The sequence below is a fragment of the Anas acuta genome, chromosome 1, assembly GCF_963932015.1.
Source record: "Anas acuta chromosome 1, bAnaAcu1.1, whole genome shotgun sequence".
NCBI lineage: Eukaryota > Metazoa > Chordata > Aves > Anseriformes > Anatidae > Anas > Anas acuta.
Genome location: NC_088979.1, coordinates 118452108 through 118479874, shown reverse-complemented (window position 1 = coordinate 118479874; position 27767 = coordinate 118452108). Strand labels below are relative to the sequence as shown.

General features: G+C 41.6%; 1 protein-coding gene across 48 annotated transcripts in view; it reads left to right on the top strand.

The window, feature by feature from the left end:
- ZBTB20 (zinc finger and BTB domain containing 20) overlaps nt 1-27767 on the top strand; it is a 526186-nt gene that overhangs the window by 305218 nt on the left and 193201 nt on the right. Inside the window, exon 1 of one of the 48 annotated variants that reach the window (XM_068697562.1) lies at nt 9553-9839. The exons of 46 other annotated variants lie outside the window; for them this stretch is intronic. The gene's annotated coding sequence lies outside the window, so the exon portion shown is untranslated. Of the gene's footprint in view, nt 1-9552; nt 9840-10047; nt 10166-27767 lie in introns of those variants that run through there. One more of the 48 variants, XM_068697570.1, reaches the window with a different exon arrangement.

Below are 27767 nucleotides of genomic sequence, written 5' to 3'. Positions count from 1 at the left end.
AATCCCCCTGTAGTCTAGACTGCTTTGGGAACAGCTGATGAAAGGTGGCGGCTAGGAGTTTTCTTTTGCCAACCCTTTCTGGCAAAGTTTTTTTGAACTTAATAGCCTAAAGCAAAACTCAGGTGAGTCTCTATAGCCTCCAGGGTTTGTGCTGAAGCTGTACAAAACCTTCAGTACTGCACGGTATCATTTTAACAGCTCCAGGGTTACTCTGAGCTAGGCCCACCTTCATTAAAGGGGTTTGTAAATCTCAGCAAATCCTTCATCATCTGATCTGAATTATGAACTGGCAATGAAACCAAGATCTTCTGTTGAGCTGTAAAGGCTTTATCAGTCTGTGTAGGCCTGTCGCCACGAAAGCTTAGCTGTCTTTCAGCAGCACTCGCATGGCAGCTTCGCTTTGCTGCATGTCCTGTTTAGTCTTCTGTTCATCCCTAGATGAGCTTCATCCCAGATGGCTTCATCCTTCATCAGTTCTGGGCTGTGTATGACAGCTGAGGCATGCGCAGTGATGTCACCCTTTTCTGTGATATCACAGGCTGGATGTGAGCTGGGTTTCTTCATTCAGGATCTCTTGTTCCCAAATCCAAAGTAAGGGTGTCCTTCCAACCCACTTAGACATCTTTCTCATAATGACAGCTATTTGCGTTGTGGTTTGAGCTACTTATAGAGAGAACTAAGTTGCCTCTATACAGCCCTTGGTAGGAGCAAGCTTAAGAAAATGTGATTTTTCCAGAAGAAGGGAGGAAAGTGGTTTTGGTCCTCAATAGATAGGCCTGGCACTTTACCAGAAATTTGGACCAGATCCTTTTTTTTTTTTTTTTGCCATGATGAAAATGCACTAATGCAAACAAACCTGCAAACAGAAAAAATTTTATTAGACCTCCTCCGTTACTAGAAATCCTCTCCAGGTCTTTTAGTGTAAAACATGGTCAAAGTGTACCTACGAAAAAGTCTGTCGTTGTATTATTTCCTTTAATGAAGTATTCCATTGAGTGTCTGTCAAAAACAGTCACATGGTAAACATTGAACAGGAATTTGAAATGTTAAAGGAATAAAACTCTTCAGGGAATAAATTATTTTTACAAGTGGCCAATATAAAATAATACAGTACAAGTCTCTTAAAGTAGTAATTGATAAAGGAATAAAACTGCTAAAAGAGTATATTTTTCATTCTCTGAAGGAAACCGTGCAATAGCACTCAGCAGTATTTAATCTCCAGGGGCCTCCAGAACAGGCACAGAAGTGCATGTAACTTAAAATTGACAGGAGGGATCTTCCACGAGGTCCATGCTACCCACTGCCGGCTGTCGACAGCCACATTACAGCAGCAGGCCTGCTCACTCAGCACCACCACTGTTTGCCATTCCCAGGCTTTTTTTCTTTAATCTGGACATTAAGCAGATAATTCCCAAGGCTACATCCCTGTGAAGTGGAAAAACATGATTCTTCCAGCCTGCCATGTGGGGAAACTGAGATACAGAGAGGGTGAAGCCTTGACTGAGGTTGGCCTGTTTGTTCTGACATGTAATATGGTTGTGCAAGGCCTCCATCCATCCACAGCATTTTAACAACCTTCTTAAACTGTGGTTTCCCTGCATACTACGAAACAGGATTGCCTTTGAGTTACAGCTGTATTGTAACTGGGTCCTTCGGCTTCCTACGGGGTGTACCCAACTCTCCGTATGGAAGCAAAGTATCACATTCATCTTGGTGGCTGCCTAATTAAAGAGCTCTTTCAACATATTGTAGGGCTCTGTGAGTGGGCTTCAAAGGCTGACCTTACACAGGCAAAAGGAGAGCATCCCAAGGGGGATAAAATTATCCTGCTACGTGGCTAGAGTGCGATTCTCATTTACCTTAGAAATCGGTCTGTCCCAGAAACTTTTGAGACTTTCATTGAGGAAAAGAAGAGAATTTTTTCATTAGGTAGATATATTCAGAGAGATTCTTGCATGAAAAGAGCAGGAAAAAAAAAAAAAAGTGGGGATTTAGGAGAAGGCATATAAATGACATTTCATATATGCTTGTTATAACTTGGTGGGTCTGTGAGAGACCAAGTGATGTCAGTTCATGCAGGCTTAATCCAGTGATGTCCTCTCCCCGAGTTCTCATCCTGTTTTTCCATCCACTGTTCAGACAATCTGCCCTGCAGCACTTGTTTGTTCTTCTTGAGATTGGTCACACTGAAGCAGTTGTATGGAATTAGTTGTTTGTTTTTTTATTTATTTTTTTTTTTAACTGCATCTGTCAGCTAGTTTTTGGTTTGGTGGTGCTTTTTTTCTTTTGCCCCTATTTCTCTTCCCCCAGCCACAAACTCATTCTCCATAAGTTTAATCAGAAATAAAACCAGCTTTTATCTGAATAGTCTCAAACTTGGGTATGTTTTAAAACTGAGTCCTTTTTAATATAAAGTTTACAAAACTACCTTCTGCAGCATTTCTGGTTTTGGTATTCCCTAAAAAAATATTTAAAAAAAAATGGGAATAACTATGAGGGTTTTTTATTTTTTAATTCCTGCTTAGTTACTTAATTACTTTGCTTAGTTATAGAGAAGATGCAAGAAACTTTGGGTAAAAATAATAGAAGGTAAAGGTGCTTTTGGAAATCAGTAGACTTTGTAACAATCTACATCACGGAGTATACTCCTTGCATCATGGGGTATACTCTCCTAGCCTCTTCATTGTAAACAGGCTGCATTAATTTCAAGAATAGTGGCATACTCTTATAAACAATATGGAGATTGTTTCCTTTTATAATCCACGTTATCAGTTACAATTTTCTCTCACTAATTATTTTAGGATTGAAATAGTTATACTTTGCTTGAGACCTGGGGACATGAAATTAAAAAAAGAAAAAAAAACTTCAGTTTTTCTCTTTTTTAATGGTGGTTTTGATCATATAGAAATAAGGAAAGGAAAAATGAGAATGAATTACAGTATTTCTAACGTACCCAATAATATATTTTGTTTCTGCCTCATTGCAAAATGACCCAAATGAATGTTGTTTAAATTTGGCTTATTTTATAGATACCCTAGAGAGCCTGGTAATAAATCAAATGCCAAACAAGTTAGTTCAGTAGTTTCAAAGTGGTCTGTACGCGTAACATATGTAGCCTGAATATCACTTGTGCCTGTACCTCACTGTTTTTCTCTGTTGAGATCTCTCCATTCTCATGGAAACCAACCACTGATTGACAGTAATGCTGTGAACTTCCATTTATTAGCTAATGCGTTTTCACTGACTTTTCATGAAAATAGGAGCAGAGTGGAGCATTATGGAATATTCATGGAACAAAATTCCAGAGAAAGAGGTCTTAGGGTCAGGAGGAGGGAGGGAATGGGAAACAGATGCCAGATTGCCTGTAGAGAGTCCAAGCATGTGTTTTTGTTTGTAGCAATGATGCACATGCCTTTTGCGGGTGCAATTATTGCTTCTGCCTTTGAAAGTTTCACCATAAATCTGTTTCTCAATCTCCCTTCATTTTTGACCCAAATTAACCTCTATTCCATACAGTTCTGTTACTTAACCTCATTTTCTTTTGGGAATATCTATATACAACCATGCTGTAGGTGTTCTCTCCTGAATTTTGGAGATTGCTCTGAATTCAAATCCATTTCTGGACAGAATTAATTAAATATTTATATTTTTTCATAATCTGCATGCATGGGATTTTATGTTTCACTGAGTCACTGCAGTGAACAACACCATACAAGTGAAAAAAAAGACATTCGCCCTTTATTTTTGGTCTCTGCCTAGCATCCAGCTTTACGTGAAGGCATATGATGTGCAAGTAGCTGAAAACTGGGACCTAGAGTATTTGAATATCCATTTAACATATCGTGACACTTTCCTTTTAATCTATCAAACACTTAAAAATCTGATTTCTCTTGTTCTAGCAATAGCTTGTCTTCTTTGAGTGACACCTTGGGTCTAATGAAGCTGACTGCAGGTGACTCACAGATAACTGCAACAGATGTGGGGTGAAAGCTTTTAGCAGCCGTGCACCTCCAAGTGGGAATTCCCAGCCCGTCATACCTGTGACATTGACACTCTCCTATTTTCCCACATCAGACTCAGGCTTTAGCATGGACCTGACAGGTTCAAAGTGACATAAGCTATGCCTGGGCTTGGAGTGTTTTAGAGAGGAGGGAGTTAAGTGCATTAGCATTCATTAGTTTTGTTTAGGAAATGGACAAAGAGTTGTAACTTAATATTCTTGTACTCTAGGGAGCTTTGAGCCTCCTATGAGTTTTCTAACTTGGGTTTAATCAGTAGGCTGGGATGCTTGCAGAAGTGTTTCAGCTTGCTGCCAGGTGGTTAAATTCAGCTGCTAGTCAGGCTGTATCTTACTGAATACAAAATGCACTAGTTCGAAATGTAATGTAAGCTGCCACGAACAGCTACGTATCAGAATATAGAGCCACATCATACTGTATACAAAGTCAGGAACTTCTGTGCTCTCTTCTTCTGAAAAGAGAAGCTCTTCAGTACCTCAGAGGCTTGTTTTTGAGAGAACTAGCACATTGCCTATGGTTTTCTCTGCATGCTTGAGGCGAGTCTCCTGTAGTACGTCCTGCAACGTGCAGGGCTGATGCTGGGAGAGTAAGAGCTGCGGAATATCCTACAAATGTGAGTCCTGCGGTACAGGAGAAGTCAGGGAGGGTCAGATGGATTGGCACGGTTTCACAGTTTCTAATGTGCTGCCCACAGTGCTTTGAAATAACTGCAGCCTGTATCAGATCTGTCAAAGCTGAGTGGTAGCCTTCAGCCCACGTGGCGCAACCAACCCAATGGGGTCGCTCACTCGGGTTAGCTGTTGTGTACGGATGCTCGTTGTACTAAGGGCACTGTGAGCTTAGTGATTTCCAGCCAATATCTCTCCGCAACGCCATTTGTCAAAAAAGCCGTTCTTTTGAGCTAGAGGTGTGTATCTGGCCCCTCAGAATGGAAGTAATTTAAATGCATATATATGTATTTTTATTTATTTTATTTTATATGGGGCGAAGTTGCCTGAGGCCTGTTTATTAGTTAATAACCCCCTCCAGGTTACCATCTCTAATCTTGTAATGAAATTGAGTTAATAAATCCAAGATATTATTAAATAAAGTAAGTATTTAATATTACTTGTCCTCTTTGAATCCAAGTTGCAATACAACAGAATTTCATTTTATAAATAACACCTTTCGTGCTAGCACCACAGGGCATGATTCAAAAGAATCTAAATAGAACATGAATGCTGTAATCAAATGCAGACCCCAGGAAGGCAGATTAAAAAGGCATGTTGCTGGTTAGCGCAGCAGACAGGGTAAGTATAGCGGGTCACAGCAGAAAAGCTAGTTACAAAAACAAGGGCACAATCAAATGAAAATTGTTTGCTTGCCCACTCCAAACCATGACTGACTGCTTCTGTGTCCATGACCTATTTTTTTAATAAAGGAATATTTAGAGAGGCTGTTACATTTTAATTGCTTTATACTAAACAAGAAAACAACAAAAATCTCAACCCTGTGTTTGCATCTGGAGGACACTAGTAGATTATCTATTTATAGATAGGGATGCTACATCTGGAGAAGACTTTTCCACTAGGTTTATCTCATCTTTCTCTGTTTATCTCTCGTCTGCTCTATCTCTTTGCATCCACTGCCAAAGCTTGTGCATCTCCTCCTACACAGAGGAACGTACAGCAGAGGGGAGAGCTGATGGGAAGTGCCATGAAGCTTACCTTGCAGAGATCCTTCAAGCGTTCACTTTGGAGGACAGGATTGACAGGAGCGAAGGAGACTTGTCTCTAAATCCTTGGAAACCCAGGAGTCCAGAGATAGCTGTGCCATGGTACGACTCCACTTGCAGTGCTGCCCAGCCTGCCGCATGTGCCTGGCTGTGTCACCCGTGTCATCTTGCTATCTTTTCTCCTCAAGGGGGATTACAAAGGTGGAGCAGGGGTTAATGGAGCAAAAAGCAGAATTAACCTCCGTGTGTTTATCAGCAGCTGCTCCCGAGGTCTAGTCTCAAGTCTCTAGCTGTATGGACAAACGAGGGGAGAAAAGTCGTGTCTCCAAGCCTCTGGTGGGTTTCTTCCCCCTTTCTTTGCAAAGGTGTGGGAGAGCCTTTGGAGGCTTGTCCTCTCTAGGGCTATATAAGGCAGGCAGAGAAACCCACAGGTTGTACTGTTGTTCTTAAAAGGATTCTGGTTAGCTCTGTGTGTGTGTGTGTAGAACTGCATCCAAACACATTTAGTGTTCAAGAGCTAACAGCCAAGTCAGGAGGGAGAAATAAAACCACGATTATTTTCTTTATATATACATGTGAGTGTGTACACATATGTATGTATCTATATCTCTGTGTGTAACACTGTTATGAATATTACAAAATACTGCCTAGATAAAGCATGTGTTTTAGGTGTCACCTAATTAAAGCTTTTAAATTACATTAAATTTAAATTATTTGAAGTCAGGTCCCAAGAAGGAATGTCAGTACAGTTGCTGTGCCGAATTACATAAACGGTGAAAATATTTCTGTAGGCAGTCTGATACTTTAACAGGTAGGATCAAACCAGCCAAATGCAAAATAATGAATTGCAAAAAACTGGTCTGTAAACACTCTTACAGAAAGAAAAAATAAATAAAATCTTCTGGAGTGGTCTGCTGTACTCAAGGTAAATGAAATATTTAGTGATGGCAGCAGCAAAAAAAAAAAAAAAAAAAGAAAAAGAAAAAAATGAAATATGAGATCTTGCATCCCAAGTTATTAGTGACCTGTTAAAAGACAGGCTGAAAAGTGCCTTTACCAAATTAAAACTTTGAAAAAGGGCACAAATGGGAAATGTCAAAATAAAAAATCGGAGGAAAATGATTGTCCTCCTGGCTCTTATTATTTTGCAGTTCTGAGGCAGCGGCCACTGTTAACGGTAGTGAAACAAGAGCGGCACAATTCAGAGTCTCTCCTGAAGTCTGTAATGGAAATAGTCTGTGCTGACAGGCAGACAGTTGGAATTTGCTGAGATTTTGATCACAGTTGCGTGATCTGTTTGCTGCATGTGTTGTTTTTTGTTTTTTTTTTAGTCTAATTTTTTAGAAACCTCATAGGTTTCTTTTTTTTTTTTTTTTAATGGAAGATTTCATTTGGTTCTCTGCTCCCTGTTTTTATAGTTCAGGCATCCCTAATGCTTAATGATACTAAATAATCAGAATGCCAGAGTGCTTAATTTAATGTCTGCTATTGATCTCTGGACTGTTTAGCAAATGACTTATTAAACACAGAGGGCCATATACTGCCTTCACTTTCATCTATGTAAATCCCTTAAAGGCAGCTTAAGTTATTGGGAACCTAAGGTCAGTTGATCAGCCTGCTAATCGTGGTTCCTGCTTAGAAATGGGGAAGGTTTTACTGGGCATGGTCAGGAATTATTTTTTCAAATTCTGCTCCATTATACTCTGTGCACTGCTGCTTTCTGAGCACCTCGTTCTCTGGGCACCCCTCACTAATAAGGTTTCACTTGAAAGTGCTTGAAATTTTCTTAATTATCTTAAATATTCCTGGTAATGCTAGTAAACACAGCGGTAGTGAGAGGTGAATGATGAGCCAACCCAATACATGAGCAAAACAGTTCTCATGAGATTAGATCAGCTGGTGGCTGCTCAAACAGAGCAGAAGCCATCGGCTTCTGGGGCTTCTCCCTTTTTGGGGAATGGAGTCAGCTATGGTGCTGCCTTGAAGCACTTCACATGGATGTTGAGAAGGGGACACATGCCTGTCTGTGGATCCCTGTAATCTGAACACGTGCTATGGGCTAGTAAAGTCCTTGCCAAGCTTCTCCTTGAGGATTTTTACTGAAATATCCAAGAACAGGTAACAAGCTGCAGCTATCAGGCTGCTAAACTGACCTTGGGTTTAGGTCGGTCATTTTACTGTGAATAGTGTTGGGCAGAAAGGATGTTTGGACTCAGATTACACGTTTTTAATTGTTTGGTTTTAGCATGTAATAGCCAGATGGTCAAATTTACAATTTACCAGTCAGTCTGGTATAATCGAGTTGAGTTCTTTCCTTCTCACAGCTCCTCAGGTGTTGTATGGGTGATGTCACTTTGATTTTTCTGTCTTAAGAAATCTCTTGAAAATTCTTTTGTTTTATGAAGATCACCTTGGTATTGTAGATCTAGAAATGCTTTAACAAGAGCTTGCCCAAAAGATGTGAGCCTGACAGAGCTGTGATTTATTATAAATTTTGCATTAAATACTCTCAAGTTTTTCTTTCAACGGTACTTCAGTCTTAAGCGTATCTCTGCCTTATCCACCTGCATTCGTAGACTGATTGTTGCTAACAAAAATCAATGACAGCATTGCTTCGCCAGCAGGAACGCAGAGATGTAAAGCTAATCAGGTTAAAAAACATGTTTTCATTTGTGTCTTGTGCATACAGTAGTCCTCAGGTATTCAACAGACTAGGGAATATTTTTCAGATTTGGGACATTGAGATCTGGGAGAGGTATGGATGAGCACTACACACACTAAGCATTGCAGCTTTGTCTCAAACGGAGGAGTCCCCGAGAAACAAAGTGAAAATTGGGACTGCCAAGACATTTCCAGCATCTCATGATCTTTTAGTCTTTTGTCCCCCTTCTCCTTTGAAGTGACTCCTCTCCTGCTGTACTCTGCTGTTCTAGTCGTGACCCAAAACACAGCATTGCCAAGCATCTCGGCTCCCATCAGCAATCCGTGATCTTCTAATGTTGTACATGCCAGGCAGATTTAATAAGCTCCCTAATAATGACTTGTAGCATACTGGTTTCTCATAGACTCAGGCCATCCCCCCATTCTAGGTCTCCAAATATGCTTGATAAATTATTTGAATTACGCTTTCTGTTGCCATCTGTGGTTCCTCATAAAGAGACTGCTATTTGCCGTGCATTGTGCCAAATCACGCAATAGTTTTTGCAAAGCTAGGGACTGTACTGAAATCACCAAATTCGTGTCACTTGTGACCTGCAGTGCAATCCGATGTGAGCTTTGTGTAGGCGTCAGTTCCAGCCTTGTGAGATGAGAGCGAAGGCAGAAGGTCTCCAGCCCATAAGCCTCAAAAGGTGGTGTGGGAGAAGTTCATGTATGTATTTTTTTTTAAAAAAAAGCTTATATATAATGTTCTTATAGTTATGCATCATAAAATGCATAAAGCGTTGATATTATATATATAAATAGACATGGACACGCATATATGTGCACACACACATGTATACCGTGACCTTCTCCTCCTTCCCCTTGCCTTGAACTTCCTCCCCGAATCTGTCCGAACGGCGAGGCGATGAGCAGTTCTAAAGAAATTTAGCACTGCGTGAAACCTTGGAACAGTGACATCTGTTGAATTTGGACAGTTTTGTTTGTCTACTGGGAAATCGCATGAACTTCCCAATATTTTTTTTAATTTTTTTTTCCTAAAGTTTGTGTTGCCCTCCCTCCCTCCCTCCTCCCCAGTAAGGGAGGGCAGCTTCGGGAGACATGGCTGCTTTCTTGCCTTCTGGTGCGGTGTAAAGTTTTCCGTCGAGAGACAATAATGTACATTCCTCTGGCAGGACGGGATGGATTTTTTTGTTTCTCTTGCTGTTGTTTATTTATAAGACATTTCCTCTTGCTTAGTGGAAGTTTGATCATAAGAGGCTCCAGTGATTTTCCTTCCCACCTCTCCCCTCCCTAATTTCTCTGCCTCGGCACTCGCTCTGGAACACAGTGAACTCAAAAAGCCCATCGGCGCGGGGCGCGCTTAGCAGCCAAGCCTTGCCACTCTCCAGAGACTGTGAGGTGATTCTCCTTCGTCACCGCTTGGACCAGGAACCACAGCCCTGGTGAGTGGTGAGCTCCCAGAATTTGATGTGTCAAGGCTTCTATTCTCGGTGCCGCCGAGGCAAAGCAGGAAATAAAGGGTTTTTTGTTGTTGTTGTGGTGTTTTGTTTTGTTGGTTGGGTTTTGTTTTGGTTTTTGCTTTGCCTTTTTTTTTTTCCTTTTTTTTTTTTTTTTTTTTTTTAAAGCTTTTAAAAACAAGATCGGCAGCGACCACAGAGGGATACGGAGCTGGGAGCAGCCGAGGGACGGGAGCTCCGGGCAGGGGGAGGCTGCGCCCCGTGTCCCCGCCGCCACCAGCGGGGGGTCGGGGTCGGCAGCGGCTCCCGAGGTGCGGGGGCTTGGGGATGGGGGACGGGGGGAACAGGGAGGGGACACATGGGGGACGACGCTGATGAGAGAGGGCCGGGCGAGCTGGGAAAGGGAGGGCATGGGAGAGGGGGGAAAAAAAGCGTTAATCCTCCGCTTGGAGTTTCTGTCTGGCAAGTTTTCATGCCTCTGTGTTCTGAGCATTTACATTATGCTCTGAATACCTGATTGCCCAGCCAAGCAGAAAAGAAACTCTACAGTGGATGCATAGTAAAAGAAAATGCTTCTGCGGAAGCCACCTCTGGGAATAGGAAGAACTGGTTGGTTTATAGGCTGCTGGTCCATTCGAGGGGGAGGGAAGGGTTGCATTTATTTTATTTTATTTTATTAACTCTCTCAATTCCCTTCTTTTCCCTTTGTATGGGGAACTGGCAGTCGGGAAAAAAAATGGTTTTTTGGAAAACTTCACCCACAAAATTTTGGCAACTAAAGAATTAAGTATCTCAACCGGCATCGAGGCACTTATGCAGTTATTTTCAGCTGATGGATAGGGAAGCTGAGGCACAGAAAGTGAAGTGATTTGGTCAAGGCTGCATGGGGAAGCCAGTGAAAGAAAAAAGGAATAGGATGTGCGTCTCTGGTTCCAGGCCCAGATTACTCAGGGTCTCCTTTTGTCCTCTCCTGCCCAGCTAAATGTATCGCTTCTGTAAATCTTTCATTGCTGCAGTGCTAAAGAAGGCCAGGGCAGCGCGTGGGTTGTTCCATTCATCTTTTATCATCTTCCATGTTATCTGAGTTGAAGAAATGAATCATTTCTTGACTAATCCTTTCTACTGTTAACAAAGTAGGCATATAAGAAACACAGAGTAGCAGTCAAAATATTTGTATTTTGAGGTGTTATCCTGTTCTTTGAAACATGTTGTCCCTGGCAAAAGAACAAAATGTTTAATGGCACCAATGTATCTCACATGTGGTATTAATTAGAAGGTGTTCTTCTCCACGTAGTCTTGCTTTTGACTTGGATTCATTCACTAGGTTTATCAACAAACACACATCTCTGACCCCCCTGAAGATACCCCCTCTCCAAACACTGCTGTTCACCTGTGACACACAGAGGAAATCAAGTCAGTTTTTCCCTGGTTTCATGGCCAGTGCAAATTGTTAAGGACAGCATACAAAGTCTGGCTTTGACCAGTCTTTCACTGGAGTTATCAGAGGCTTTGCCATTGACTTTGGAATCGACCTTACAGTCAGATGAAACTCAAGCCCCATTAAAGTACTTGCTATTTCTTATAACCAGTAAGTAAAGCCATGCAAGACTTGGCGGTTTTACTGCTTGGCAATTTTTGCAAATATTTTCTTTGGTCATGATCCATGTGGGGTTCTCAGTCCTTCTCAGTGTTTCAGTTTCAGCTTAACGTTTAACTAAGCCCAAAAACTGTAGATGGAGCATAGACAAAACCTCCGAGTTTCCTCTGGGTTTATGTTAGAACCATAGAAAACTGTGAACTCCTCTTTTGTTTTTCACCTACAGACCCATAAGATGACTGGAGATTTCCTTCAGCACTGAGCAGCGAGGGTTAGCTCTTTCTCTTGGTGCACTGCGACTGTGGAACCTCTCCCTGAACCTAAACTAAATAACTACTTCTTAACAAAACCCACAATTAGGCCGGCCAATTCCCTCAATAAAGATTCGTATGCACACACAGAGTAATCTTTACATCCATCGAAGCCCTAATCCAAATGGTCCCTGCTTTTGACTAAATGGATGTTAAGATCCAAAGTTGGCATTTGCATCACCTTTTTACAGTGTACTCAAAGAAGCTGACAGATCAGAACATCCCAAACTTTCAGGCAGTTCACATCACAGGCAGAAATATAATGGATTTTTTCTTTTCTCTAAATGGGCTGTACTGAACGCCCACACACACTTTTGGGTCTGATCTTTGAAGCTTATCTCTGATTTACTTTCTCCCTCCAGGCAGTGTAAGTCTGAAAGACATAAGTACTTCTGAAATGGAAAGTTCTCAAAGCACAGCGCTAAATGTCTGAAACTTCAAACTTCTGCCTATGTAACACTTGTTCTCTGGATATACGGTAGTCAAGGGCTGTCACTCTGGCGACTTCCACCAAGAAGGCAAAACAGTGTTTTATTTCTTTTTTAAGAGTCTCTGTGTTGTTCTAAACCTCTTGGTGTTTAAATTATTTAATTAATGTATTCTGCAAGTCTCTGCGGAGGTAAGGGAACTTGTCTTCACTGGTATTTATGTACAACAGTGTGGAGAAAATCAGCAGTCTTTCTTATTATGGTATAAGCTGCTTATTGACTCTAGTCCAAGGTTATAATGGTTTGTCTATGGTCTAAAATCATTAGGGTGAAAATCTGCAATTTCAAATCATATTTTGACTGTCTGTTTTAACGCTCTGGGACAGTAAGATGATAAACTGTCTCATTAGTAGTAACTTCTTTGTTTACCATGTAATAGTTTGCCATAATTGCTTTAGAAAATCAAAATGAATGTTCTTTTACAAGTGCCCTGTTTGCCTCCACTGGCAACCATTTTAGTTACCCTTCCAACCGGTGATCTCGAAGTGCTGAACAAGTCCTGCTGAGTTAAACCTCCTCGTGTTACCCATAGGTGAGGTGGAGAAGGTATCGTTTCCTGCCTGACACAATCAAAGAGCAAATGGTAGCCTTTCATTTGCCTTCAAACCAGCACACCGATTGTGTTTGATGTGATGTGTTTGTGCTGTTGACTGCATCAGGCAAGAACAAAGCACAGAAAAGGTTGTGATGTTAAAGATGCTCAGTTTCGTAGGTACTGGAACAAGAACTTAAGTCATACTGATAATCAGGTTTTATAGTAAAAGCAACTGCTTCGTTTTGAGTATCTTGCCCCTTTTAAGGTATTACAAATGGTTTTGATTTTCTTTTTCCGGAAGACAATGGCTTATTTCCTAGGGCCACAAAATTGAAACAGCACTATTTTCACTTTCTGTAAATCGGAAAAGTGAAGCTTGATTTGAAGTCAAATAAGAGGGAAAGTTATGAAAGTAAAAGGGATTTTGCAGGATGGAGCTAGATGATCTTCCTAGGTCTCTAGGTCTCTTCCAACTCAAACCGTTCTATGATTTGCAAGTTACCCAGGGAAGGTGGCCATGGACCACTGATGATCAGCTCCAAAGCTGTGTTGTTACTTGGAGCATTAGAACAGTTAACTCATCATCATAGCTGGAGGTTAAAGGAAAAACAAGGTGTACGAGTTGGAAAATGAAGGCTTTTCTTACTGACCTGGGCAGGGAAAAGGGGTGTGGAAGAACAGTGTAATAAGAGCAAAGGGAAACAGAACGGTCTCTGGCAGACATGAATCTCAGCTCCGTCACTCTGTAGCCTTTACCTCTGTCTTTATTTACTTGCCCATCTGTAATGTGGAAATACTATTTTCTGACCTTATGGGGCTTCTTCGAGGGAAGGGAAAACTTCTTCCCATTTAGCGATGCTCAGACATGCTTTAAAACCCTTTAAATCCAGTGCATAAATCCCCCTGGTGCTGCATTGTTTGTTTTTCCCCCTGTTCATGTTTCAAGCTCCTAGAATAGACGCAAGTTCCAGAGCTAGCATGGGTTTGTGCTGCTGGCAAAACAAAGCAGGTGCAAATTACGGTGGGAATGAAATAGCTGGTGCTTTGAGGCGGTGGAGTGCCCAGTTCACCTCAGGGTATGTGTCTGAGTTCACAAAACATGGCTATCATGCACACCCTGATTCATTAGATGTGTTATCCGGCAAACAAGAAGCCTAATCATATTTTAGTGGGAACATTCTTATGATAAACTCTGCTTTAGTGAAACTCCATATATAGTGCAATTTCTCCCGGCCGCGTATATTACACGGTGAAGAAAAGCTACCCTGCTGCGTATCAGAAGGCTGTAATTTCATTTAGGGGGTCTATTGACATCGTAAACTGCGAGAGCAGAGCTCAAGTGGCTATTTAAGTCATAGGAACTTCAGACTGAAATTACTGCCTGGCAGTAATTGCCCCTCCCCGGCGGGCATGCGGGCCCCTATGTACGTACTTAATGTTTTCATCCGTGTGCCTATAAATAATACATCTCTTCCACGGCCCCTGAAGAGAGCGGTTCCAAAATACGGGCGTTATCTGCCCCCTGTGCTGCAGGATGCAGCCCAGACAGCGTCCTTTGGAGCAGCCAGGGAAGGAGCAAGCGTCCCAGGCTGGGGCGGTGGCACTCGGTGGTGGGACGTGATGCCCGGTGCTCCCAAGCTGTGCCTCGAGCACCGCGAGCAGCAAGAGGTGAATGCACCTGTGCTGGCTGGTGAGGCTGTTTGTTGCCATCGTAGCTGACACGTCTGACCTTTCCCACTTGTACGTTGTAGATATCCAGCCTGGCACACGCGAAGATAAATGTGCTGTGCCACCTGTGATCCGCAGGGCTACGGCACATCTCCTATTTATACCGTGCCTCCCTCAAATCCGTGCGCACAGCCCCGGGGCTGGCGTGCCACTGGAGAGGCAGCGGTGGTGGGGAGATGACTTGGTTCTGCCCTGAATCTGTGCATTTGGGGAGCAGATCCAAACCTGCCAGCAGCAGTGCCCAATACACCTGAGCGATAATTTCCTTTTTGTTTTTTCATGCACAGAGCAGCAGCCATGTGGACAGAAGTTCAGGTATTTGAACCGCTTAGGTTTGTTTCAAAAAAAGAGTGAAGTCAGAAAGCGTTTGCATTTTATCAGGAAAGTGAGGTTAACCATTCATTATAGCTTGTCAAGAGACCTCACATTTATCCCAGCCACAGGAAGAGACTTTCAGTAGGGCTCTGGACAAGAATCATTAGGATCATGTGCATTATATACCAACTTAGGCATTTTAATTTGTATATCTAAAAACTGAAGCTTATGAAGTCCATGTAAATTTTAATCTTTGGTTCCCTTTTCTTCTCTCTCTTTTTTTTTTTCCCTTTTTTTTTTTTTTTTTTTTCAGATGGTGGGAAAGAAGTATTTTTTGTACACAGTGTGTCTGAGACCTTGGTGTGCAAAAGAGGTGTTAAATTGCTACTGGGAACAGAACGAGTATTTTCTGTGAACCAGTCTGTCCAGTCTTACATTGCACTTACCAGAATAATTGTTCAGCATGTTAAATTACAAAAAAACTACTCAGTTATAACATTAGTGTTTCCATTCTTCATCAAGAATGCTTTATTTTGGTTTCGGAGTTATTTTTTTTTCTGGAAAATTGATTAAACCACTGCCTCTCCCTCTTAAATGCCACCGTCCTGTGAATCCTATGGCAGTGGTATGGCTTACAAAGACACAGCAGTGTTGAAAGTAAATAAACAAGGTTTGTGTAGTTATTAGATATGGCAGTAGTAGGACAGACTTTTCTGGTATGAAGGGAAGCTGTTCACGCTTGCATTTCATCTGAGTTTGAGCAATAAACTGCACTTCTCAGGTTGACTAGCCCGTTATCCTAGAGAACATGCATTAAGTATTCTTCAGAGAAACTTCTGTGCATGCACACAGTGTAAATGGGAGAAGTGAATTTTGAACTCTGTGTTGCTGACTACAGGGACCAAGGATGCAGATACCAGTAGGGTCTGTGCTTTTTCTGACTCGCTTTCAGAAAGAACTAGCCAGGTTTTTCTGTGCCGTTCCTTACCCACCTTCCTCTCTCTACTTTATTGACTTCTGAACCTTGTTATGACTGATGTTTTTATGCTGGCTGTGTACATACTGCAAGTGGGGAAAAAAAAAAGAAATGAAGTCCACAAACTGTGGATAACAGCAGATCCCACAATACAGTGTAATCAAAATAGGATGCTGGATGCCAAGACTTAGAGTTCTCATGGTCCTTATCTCTGTATGGAATAACTGGAAGTGGTTACAGTTTCCTTCGTTTAGTATAACTGAATGTATTGAGGGCAGCATATCTTTAGTGAGATATTGACTGCCTGATGGCATGTGTCCTAATTTCAGGACGTGATGTCCTGGCATGAAGATAGGGTAGCCTTTTGTCCCACAAAATCCTGAGTGTCTGAAATCTAAAGCTGTGTTACTGTATTGGTGTCTGTCCAACAAAGATGTGTGTTCTACTTGTAGCATGTGGAAAAATGAATAAAATATCTAAAGTTAAAAAACAATTCATAAACACCATATGCACATACATACTGCAAGCACAACTTCTCTTTGAAAATATTACAATGGGACACCCTTCCAGATTCTGGTTGCAAAAGACTGCAACTTAATTTCTTCTACAGGTTTTTAGTCAAGCAATACTGCTACAGAGTCTGTTTGCTTTCCAATCAGCAAAAGTATAATAGAATAGAGAGTGTTCTCTAAAATGAAATATCAATCTGTCTGTCTAATGCTTAGAAAGATATCAACCCTATGAACTGGTAGGTGCCAAAAACTAATTCATGGTTGGGGATACTGAGGCAGAGGTTGGTGAGGTGACTAACGTAACACCAAGCCCTGATGTAGTCTCACTGATTCCAAGTCCCCTGCTCTAGATGCTTTGGTTAACTTGCCAGAAGAGTTGGTGTAGCCTGGGTGTGAACGTGGCAGTGGAGGGCCCTGCAGGTCTCATGTCATGGTGAGGAAGCTTGCTTCTTTGGAGCCTGAGTCTCTTAGACCCCATGTGAGAAAAAGGACTCTGCCTGGCACCAAACTTCTTGTGCCACATAGCTTCTGGGGTGGTGTCATTGTTTCTGCTGAATCCCTGGCTCACCAAAAAGCTCAAATTGTGGCTTGAGTGCTCTTTTGGTCCCATCTCTGTCCACTACAGCAGCACCATCTTTTGTTTTGCTGGCACAGTGCTGCTGTTTCTTTGTAAAACTGTAGAGAAGTTGTGGCACCGGGTTAAAAATGAGACGGATGGCACTGTTACAGCAAGGAAAGAAGGGAGACTATCTGACATACTCGTTCTTCCCAACCCTGAAATCTGCGTCTGGGTTTAATATTAGATAGGATCACTGAGGATAACTGTGGTTGGCAATTTTTACTTTTTAATGACTTAAAACGACCTGTGATGTATTAGGCTCAGCGGTGTCACTCCGGAGCATGACTTCATTGTGAGACTTCCTGCTTCCCCAAGAATGAGCGGTGCAAACAGTGCCACTTCATCCACATTGGTGCTTTCAACATGCGATACCCCGTGGTGTAGGGAATGCTACAGCTGTTTTTACTCTAGAAATATTAGTAGTCTGTTTGATATTGTATCAGTGGGACTTGCTGCTCCATAAAATTGACTGCTCTGTAGAGCAAAGACACAAGTACAAGGGCACGCTGAGTCACTGGCTGTATTTGGATGTGTTTTCACATACTTTTGTGAGGAAAGATGTATACTTGACAGGAGGAAGGCTAATTCTTCTCTGTCAGTCAGTGGAAGGCAGAAGGTTTAGTGAGAAGAGATCAGATGGGCTTGAATGAATTTTGTAATTCTGAACGTATCTAGGAAATAGAGCTGAATGATGTATAGAGAACTCCTCTGTCACTGTGGAAAATTAGAGATTTGAACAAGATGAGTTTAATACTGAAATGAAATGAGAAGAAGTTTATGATTAATAGGGTCTGGCAGAGACAGAATACTTGTATATAATTTTGGAGGGTTAGGAAATGATCCATAGGCAGATGTGAATCTGAGGGTTTAGGGGAGAGGGGTAGCCCCACAAGGAATACCGCCTGGCTTGGCTGTTTCTAGTGAAAGTTCCAAAAATTTTTTGTAACAGGAGTAAAAAGAAAGAGTTAATCACCAATTCCAGAAATCCCAGCAGCTTTTAAAATATTTTAAAAGATAGGAAAGATAAATTAGGAGTATTTGCTGAGCATAAAAAAGGCTTTTGTTTCATCTTATCATTAGTCCTGCATCTGAAGGTTGCTTCTGTGGAAGGCCTTTTTCCTCTGGATACTGAATCTACCCAACTGAGCAATACTGGACATGGAGGCCAGGTTCTTTCTGCCCCCTGCAATGATCAGCTTGCCATCCTGAAGCATCAATTTGTTACATTAACTCATAAATGGCAAAATATGCAGGCAGATTAAATTTGCTTTATCTTACATGGCTACAGATGTAGCTCATTATCATTAAAATTACTCATTGGTCTGTGAGGAAAACATAAAGAAAACTATTTTGGAGAAGCTAACAGAAAAGGATAAGATTCACAGCTCACTTGTTATCTTTATTCTAGGTAAATAATTAGCTATTTTATTATATTCTAAGTAACTTTACAAACTTTGATGTCCCCTCCAGGACATGCTGAGATTCTGTATATTTTGACTTGCATACTTCTGCTTTGAAATCTTCCTTCAGAGCAAGAATTCCTTCTCCTTTGAACACCTTTAAATTTTTCCTAGTGCAGAAGAAGAGCTATGATTTTGTGCCGATGTTTTCTGACTTAAGATTATCCATGTAAAGTCAGCAAACACAGAGTAATTCATTCTAATGCAGAATTTTCAATAAGCAAGTTTTATTAGAAATGAACTGCAACTCTTACCTTTGCATGCCTCTCTCCAGAGTCCCATCCTAGTGCACTTTCCTTTAGGTGGCACTCCCACATTAACTTGTGTACAACCCGAACAGCTGTTTGTGATCTGTCATTTGTGTCTTGAAATATGATGGAGAGACTTAGAAATTATATTAATTGTGGTGTCCACGTCCTCTCTTCATTAAAAGTTGAAAATTGCTGTTCAAATATTTCATAATCAAAAATTAATCCCAGTCTACCTGCTCCAAATCATATATTACGTCCTCTGGGAATGAATCCCAAATCCCTGTTACAATTTGGATGTTCTCTCCTCTGGGTATTGATTACAAATTCTGGTTATTGTTCACATACTTTGTCATAGGGGGAATTAATCTCAAGTTCCTGTCTACTGTTCTGGGACTGAAAGCTATCTATAATTAAGATTTTTCTATTAAATGGATATTGACGATGAGCTTTTCTGTCTACATTTTTGGGTTATCTTCTGGCTAGAAAACTCAGTCATGGCTCATGGAGAGATTATTAATGCTCAGTATTTGGACCACCGTTTTTTGGGCCACTGAGTTCAGGCATTTCGCAGGAGTCCATGGCATAGCTGGAGTGTTCTCTGATGTTGACATTTGGTAAGAAGATGTAAAAATTTTCACAGGGACGCAGCAAAGTGGAGCAAATAGGATGGCTGAATAAAACCAGAAGCGTTGCATCAGAAATGTAGAGGAGTATGTGAGCATGTGTTTAGCAATCCTGAAGCACCCTACAATTGCAAACCAGTTTCCACATGAAATCAAAATGATCGTGGTTATGTGGAGAGGAGGAATAATCTCTGCTCTTTTTCAATGGTGGATAGAATGAGAATGAACATACTGTGGTGAGAGATAGCAGTATAAAACCACCAGAAAGACTGTGTATTTTTGATGTGTGGATCCGTGTTCTGTCTGATTAGTTTCAGCAACTTTGTCTATAAAAACAACTGCTGTATTTTTACATAGGTGTAGTCTTTTTGTATAACAACGCACAGAATAAAAGCATTCAGTTCCATAGCTCTGTATATCCCTGTTTCTCTAAGGGAGGAAAATCAGATTAAAACAGCTCTGAATTTAGGAAAAATTGGAATTCGGACCTACGCTTTCTTGTTTCAGACCCACTGCCACTGCTAATAGACATGGTGTTTCCAGTGGCAACAGTTGGCTCACGCATTCTTTCACACTTCAGAAGAGATCCCAGTTTCCTTTTTTTTTCTTCTTCTTTAGCAGTGGGCAGCCCTGCAACCTTTTGATCATGCCGACTTTGTACATTACATGACTGAACTCAGCTATGCCAAACATCCTTTTAGAAAGTTGACATTTATGCCATTTGAAAAAAGAGAGGGAGAGAGAAGGAGAAAGGTAGAAGAATGAATCCTGGCTGCTTCCTCCTGCCCTTTTGATTAGGAGAGCAGTAAGTCAGCAGAAGAGGTGGGACTTTTAAGAAGCAGGGATGCGTGCAAGCGAGTTGTGGTCTATGATGTGTGCACACACATAGAGGAGAGGAAAGAAAAGAATGGAAGTTAGACAATAGTAATTAGAAATTATTACAAAGAATTAATTAATTGATCAAAAGCATACGGAGACAGTCAAAGAGAGGAGATGAGATCAAGGAGATGGCCTTTGATACTACTCTAGACTAGATGAAGGAATTTGAACTCAAGAACTTCCAAGGTCCCTTTCATACCTAATAACTTTGATTCTGTAACACCTTTTATCCTATTACTTCCCTTGCAATTGATATTTTGTGTGCATTTATAATTTATTTAATTTTGTGTAACTATTAGTACTTCCAGTTCTTGCAAATTTTTGCCCAATTTTATTATCCCAGTCTTGGAGAAAGCACAGAATTTATGGAATTAATATATGGCTGTTGTAACACGTATAGCATAGAGAGAAAACAGAGACAAGACTTGTGCCTGTTTTTCTTTGTTGCTGTTGTACTCGTATTTGCAAAGAAAGACAGGGAGCGAAGCATCTTGCCTAACTTCAGACAAGTAAAAAGACTTTGTTGCATCTAATGCAGTCCCTTCATTTAATTAAAATGCCAAAGCCTTCTTGAAAACGTATCCATCCCTGCAGTAAGTTATAAATTTGCCCCACTTGCTCCCTTTCCAACATGCTTACTTAGAATTTTATCTTTTTAAAGAGGGGTTTTTGCATCTCTTCAGTACAACCAGTGCTGGCCTTTGTTGAAGAGGAGCTACTGGACCGAGAGAACCACTGGGTTAGTGTTTAATAGTAGTTTCTTGGTTATTTTTTAATAAAGAGAGAGAGGAAGAGAAGAGAATGGAAAAGGAGTGTGTGAGGAGACAAGGAGGGCCAGAAGGGGCAGTAATGTTAGGCTCTTTAAAAACCCTTCAGAAAAAGTACTGTTTAAAAGTAAGCTTTCAATGATGTGTAAAATACTTCCCTGTGTGAAAATCTATATTGATTTTTTTCTTTGTTTGTATAGAGATTGTTCTCAGAATAGAAAGGCTTTGACATTTTGCCTTCTCATATACTTAATCAGTCATTTGTGTCATCTACTTTTACATGCGTGTGTGCTCTGCCTTCCCCCTGGCTGATCTGCAAAGGATGGCTGCTTGCTCCTTCCTCCACATCATTTGTAGAGCTACGGGTACAGGATAACAGTGCTGGAGAGCCTGCTGGCAGTCGTGGCATGTGTGGTGATAGGGAAAGCCTGCTTTAGGTGATGGCAAGAGTGGGTGAAGCAAATGGCTGGTTGCTGTAGTCCATGTTACAGTTGATTACCACAAGTGCCAACCTGAAGGAGCCTGTTGGCTTTCAAAACACAAAGCATTTTTAGTTGTCAGAAGCTGGAGCTTAAATTCAAAGACCTTATACTTGTTTCCAGTTGCCCTAACAGTCAAAAAATTAGCTCAGTCTTTTTATTTTTTAATTTATGTTATTTTTATTTTTGCTTTGGCAAAGGTAGTCCCAAATAACCTGCCTGACAAGATGATGTGAAAGCAAGCTCCTCTTGAACATTGCTTGTGCTCGTCCCTGTTCTTATATACAGTGAGATTTTATAGCTGCCGTGGTCAGCAAAGCCTTGTGTGGCCAGATAGAGGGGATACTTAGGAGAATTTTTTTCAGTGAAGAATGTTGCCTTTTCTGCAGCAAAAAAATGTAAGTGGAAAACCACTGCGTCTCACTGTGCTGCTGAAGCTAAGGGATGTTTTGCTGCCCTGGAAGTCTTTAAAAGACGTTTAGATGTAGAGCTTAGGGATATGGTTTAGTGGGGACTGTTAGCGTTAAGTCAGAGGTTGGACTCGATGATCTTGAGGTCTCTTCCAACCTAGAAATTCTGTGATTCTGTGATTCTGTGATGCATGCAGCCTACTTCACGAAGACAGCCCCGCACACCAAGGCCATGTTGGGTATAGTTCCTGCTCCTCAACCTGGTAATCCCACACCAGATCATGCTGCCCTTCACAGAGGGCAGCTGGGCCTTGTGGGAATCAAAGCCCGTGCCCCTGGAAACAACCGAGCAAGTGGCATGTGGAGCCCTGCTTCCCAGTGGCTGTGTGAAGATGGGGCTTGCTGAAGCTGCATTTTTAATGGTTGGCTATAAATGGCCCATTTTTACCTTTGCATACATCATCTACATGATCCCTTCACTTCCTTCCTCTTTAAGTGCTGTCTTATGCATAGATTTGTCATTTACGCTCCAACCACATTTTGCATTATTACATTTTAATGATATTTGAAGTTTTCATACATATTTGAGTTCACTGATATAAATGAAAAAAGATAAATAATCAGCATACTTAGTTTATCTGATGACATAAAGATGTTCTATCGTAACTGCCTATTTCTTGGATAAGATCAAACACAGAATCAAGTACTAAGAGAGGGTCCAAGTGCAGCTGTCTATCTGAATGACTCTGAAGTCAGAGTCCTTCAAAGGCAACATCTGAACTTTGCAGTTTGGCCCCATTTGAACCTCAAATAAGAACCATATAACCAATTCCACCCCTTAAGCTGTGTAACCCATGGGTTTGACTAAAATAAAAATATGATCTGCCCCCCTCTTTTTTTTTCCCCCTTGGGAATGATCATCTCTCATTTTGGCTTTTTTTGAGGATGCTCTGCATGATCTCGAGGGTCTACCTTCCTTGACCCTGCATCTACTGCTGGCTCATGATCTGTTACAATCTATTAGGAATCTTGAGGCTTGAGGGCAGAATTTTGTGTAGGGATAAAAGATGCTTTCATGTTGGTGCTGTGGGATATTTTTTTTTTTAATTCTTTCTCTCATTCTCCATTTCATGAAAATTCATTAATCTGTGACATTTAAAGACTCTGTCTGAGAGGTGTCTGGAGCAGCGGCCGGCTGCATACATCAATAGTTTCTCAGAGTCTGGCACTCTGTCAATATTTGGGGGCCTCAGTAACAGCACTTAAATGCACTGCCTGCCAGCCGTCACGCTCTTAGCATGTCTGTAAGAGTCTGAATGAGCGGATATTAGCACGTCAAGTCCTTTCACAACTGGCAACACTTTAGAGACAAACTGCTTGGTAGGTATCTCTCCTCTTCCCTCCCCTCCTGTTTTCTGGCATGTCTTCTTTGTTTATCTGATGTGATTTATGTATTTACACACAAATATGCATCCTGCGAGGAGGCATTATAAATCCTGAAGCTGGAGGTGGTATTATGGCATAATCTATATAACAATGGAAATGGGCTGAAGCTGGATTTGGACCCAGAACCAGATTAAGCTTGGGTTGACTCCTGGGCCAGTTGAGTCAGGAGCGGAGTTTTGTTTGGATTTCATGGTGCCAAAATCTTTAGAGTTTAGTTCCAAATAATGAGAATCTTGGACAAAAATTTTACAGGAAGTGCTACTGTGGCAATATTTCAACCAGCTCCAAACCAGAAGTGGAAAACAAGCCATTTCAAGACTTGGGTTGTATTCAAATCAAAGCTGTTAGAGCAGGTTCAGAATCCAGACCTTCTGTTCCTTTTTTAATCCTATCCCACTGCATAAATTGGATTCACAGCTGAATATTACTCTAGAATACCCATGAAACCTCCCTATTTAGTGGGGGAAAAAATCAGGGAAGTAAAATACAACTTTTTTTTTTTTTTCTTCCCTGTGTGGAATAGTAAGTACAGTAGCAGAAATTTTGATTCACAAATATTCATTGTATTCCTCCTTTCCAGTCTTTTATTTGGTTGAACATTATGGGCAGAGAGCAATTGGTTTATTTTATGACGCAGTCACATTTATTTTCTCTTTACCCATTGTGCTTCGCCTTTTGCTTATTATGTTGCTGGGACCGTGTCTCTGAAACCACGTTGTCTAGAGAAGTGAATGCCTACAGTGCAGGGAGTTTCAGCTGGCTTCTTAGAGCTGAATTTTAGGCAGAAAGCAGTCTGTGAAACTCCATCTGAATGTTTCTAAATATCCTTCTTGGAATATTCTTTTGCAATCGTATCTCATGCCATGTGTACTGAAAGGAGATGAAGGGATGGCTGCAGAGTGAGCCCTTCAGTACGAACATTTCCACTACTGAATTTTGGGAACAAATTCTTTGAAGAATGAATTTGAACTTGGGAGCTCTCTGAAATTACATCCTTATCATTCCTCCTTCACCAAGTCCAGTACCACCAGCCAGAGTCCCTCAGCTGTGACCTTCAATGCTAGCTTGAGTCAACAACTTCTTAATCCCTTTCCAATAACATCCAGAAACTTTTCTTCAGTAAACTTCCAACCTTCCCGCGGTAACACCTGCCAAAATTTGGCATGATAACAAAATAGACAAAATTATTCTGCTAGAACCACCTTGCAGGAGTAAGTCAAAATTATAATAATAGTAAAAGCTAAATACCCCTTATCAAACATTTCTTCACTCTTTTTAGCAGTCTCTTATCAGCTACCTTTATATTGAATTTTCCCATTTTTTAGCTGCAGCTGCACCAGATCTCCATTTTCCTGTTCGCGTCCCCAGAGCAACTCCACTTGTACAGTATTTTGTCACCTGTTGAAAACAAAACAAACCAAAAAGGAAGCCTCTATGAAAGTTTACAAATGCCTCCATGGAGGTAGTGAGTAACAAGGGAGGCATTTATCCCTGCTGCTAGGCCAGCAGCAGAGGGAAAACAAACAGGCTGAAGGCTTCTGTGAATATTGGTGATGCTTCTGGCTAGATGGCAGCAATGGCCAGTAAGTACAATCGGCAGGGAGAAGGATTTATTTTTGATTATAAGAATTGCTCCTTTAGCACGGTGTGGAAGGGAGAGCAGGGGCATTAGTGTGCAGGGAGGGGAATCGCTGCCTGCAGAGGAGGTTTTTGGACAGAGCTTGGCCACGAGCAGCAGGGCCGGGAAGCCTTAAACAGTCCCCTAGCAGGAGGCTGCGGGCGAGGCTCAGCCTCACGGGCGTGCAGGCTGCGAGATTGCACTGCTGTCTCCTGGAGCCTGTCAGCAGCAGCGTGGTTTTGCCTGCTAAAGAGCAGTTGTCGGGAGGATGGAGAGAAATAGTACTCCAGGATGCCTGAGGCACAGAGGATCGGGCCCACAGAGCAGATACAATTGCGTATCCTTCTTCTTTCTCCATCTGTACTTCGTTCTGCCTTTTACCATCTCAGCAAAGTAGCACACGAGCTTGAGGTAACCCACGCACCTTTTGTACCCAGGGAGTACATCTCAAGGCATAATGGGGCACATTTTCAGCTCCGTCCCCAGTGTTTTAAAAACGTGACTGACTTTATTGTCAGTGACAGCCCCGTGTGCTCTGAAAAAACTCCCCACCCCCAGCCCTGGTGCTGTGTGTCGAACTTGAAGGGTTCGTCATGGTGCATTCGTTTCTATTTCTGGATTGTTTATTTTCTAACGAGTTCTAAAGTCGTCTTCGGGGTAAGCGAGTGGGCCCTATAAGGGGTACGGGGTCTCCAAAGCCCAGGCAAGCAGAATTATTTCTTTCTGCCTCACAAACTGCTTCTACCTCTTTACAGACCTGCCCTAGGAATACATTAGGAACTTGCATTTCCTATTCATGTTGGTTGTAATTTTATGGCCAGACCTCTGCACAGAGAATTTGGAGGTTCTTTCAACCCAGCTACCTTGCCCTCCCTGGAGGGCTGAATGGGTTTGTCCCCAAATAATGGGGCATAAAAGTGCCAAGGGGATCTTAGGTGACAGACTTCATTCAGTACATTTCCCCGTTGGTTTCTAGTAGCTGTAAACAAGATGCTTTCTGTTAGCACTGGAATTGATGAAACAGGAAAAATCTAGACTTGCTATCCGTTCATATTTTACCTCTATTAATAAGTAATTAATTAAAAAGAAACTGATGGTCCCATGATGGACTACTAAATATATGCAAGTGAAACTATTGGCATTAAAAAGAGATTTGACTGCAGTCAAGCAGTTATTTATAAGATAAATAAATCATGGAGGCCCCAGCTGAGATAAGCAATCTATTGTGTTAGGTGCCGTACAGACACACTTCAGGAGGCAAATCTAAACCTGAAGAGCTTGGAGACAGCAGAGGCAAAGTGTGGACAGAGAGACAACCATAAGGAAATGAAATAACTCTCCTTGGATGCACAAGCAGGGGCTGAACCAAGGAATGAAGGCAAATCCCCTGCCTCCCTGGTCAAACCCATTTGCATTTGTCAGGCAGGTAATTCACTGTTGTGTGTGTGGGAGCCATACCATCTCTTCCCGTGTAGAATGAATATTACAGAAGGCTGCGGTGAGGGCTGGTTTGCTCTGGTACGCTGGAAAAGAGAGCTGATAGAAATCTGCTGCTGGCAGTTGCTAACTACAAAGAGTTAGGAGCCATCCCCAGAGAGGCTGACACAGGTATGCAGGAGCACGCCCATAACCTCAGCCATCTCCTGTGTCTGAGCCCTCTTCTTATGCTCCTGCAACCTTCTGCTGGCCTGAGGTTCACCATCAGGCTCCCTCCAGCAGCCAGCACCAATGTCCGGTGGCTAGACTGCCTCCACACCTCCCTAGCAAAGCCTGGAGCTGATGGACTCAAACTTTAGCCCTTAGATTTAGATCTGGGTAAAACTGTTGAGCATAATATTTTACTCACTGAAAGCTGCTAGTCTCGGATATGGGTTATCCAAAAGTATGAAAAACAAACAAACTGGGGGAAAAAAATTAAAAGAGAAATATTTTGGAAAACCAAAAAAAAAATTGGTTTTGTATTTCTAAACAAGATTCCTGGTTTTGTTTTGAAACAAAGTCTGCTTTAATTGAAACATATCTAATGCAAACAAATGGCTACCCCATTTTATAAAACTCGTAGGTGTTGTTTTTCCTTTCAGTGTTCGCAGTTTGGTCAGCAACCCAAATAAATCAGTTATTTGCACAACTCTGATTCTAATTAGAATGTAGGGCCCTGGGGACTTGGGCTATATATTTCAATACAGTACATATTTATAATGCCAAATACCCTGCAAGGTGCTCCGTATATAATAATAGCAAGCCATCGAGTATCCTGGGGATATGAGGGCATTGGGGAAGACCCAGTGCCTTTTAGCTGTTAGTTTTTTATTTTCGGTTGTAGTAGTATTTTGGAGGGTATTGCTTACAAGATAAAATTTGCATTTATTTGAGCTGCTTACAAATGGGATTCACTGCAAAGCTATCATTAAAGGGAAATAAAGCAGAAGAAGGAACAAAAGACACGTTCTTGGCAAAGTTTGATGTGTAGACACTTTCAGAGATCCTTGGTGCCACAGGAAAAATGTCGTCATCCACTCTAGCACACCCCCACTCCCCAAATCCTGGAAAGCAAGCAGGTACAGGGGCTGTTTGTAAAGTGCTGTGATGCAAATGCTGGTCAGTCGTATTGTTGGCTATTTCGAGACAAACCTTGCAAACCTTGTTAGAGAAAGTCTTACAGGACAGGGTAAGGCGTTGGCTGCTTAGCATCATCAGTCTCATTTGTCCTGATCCTTTTTTGCAGAATTGCCCTGCACTCTGAGCTCTGATCCCCAGAGCACTCTGCAGTGCTGCAGCCTGCTATCTGGTGCTGAAGTTTTCCATGCTATGTGGGGTGGATGCTGTTTTTGACTCTGCCCCAGTCTCAGTTGAAAGGCTTAGATGTATGGCCCTTGCAAACTTTCTCTAATAAAATTAA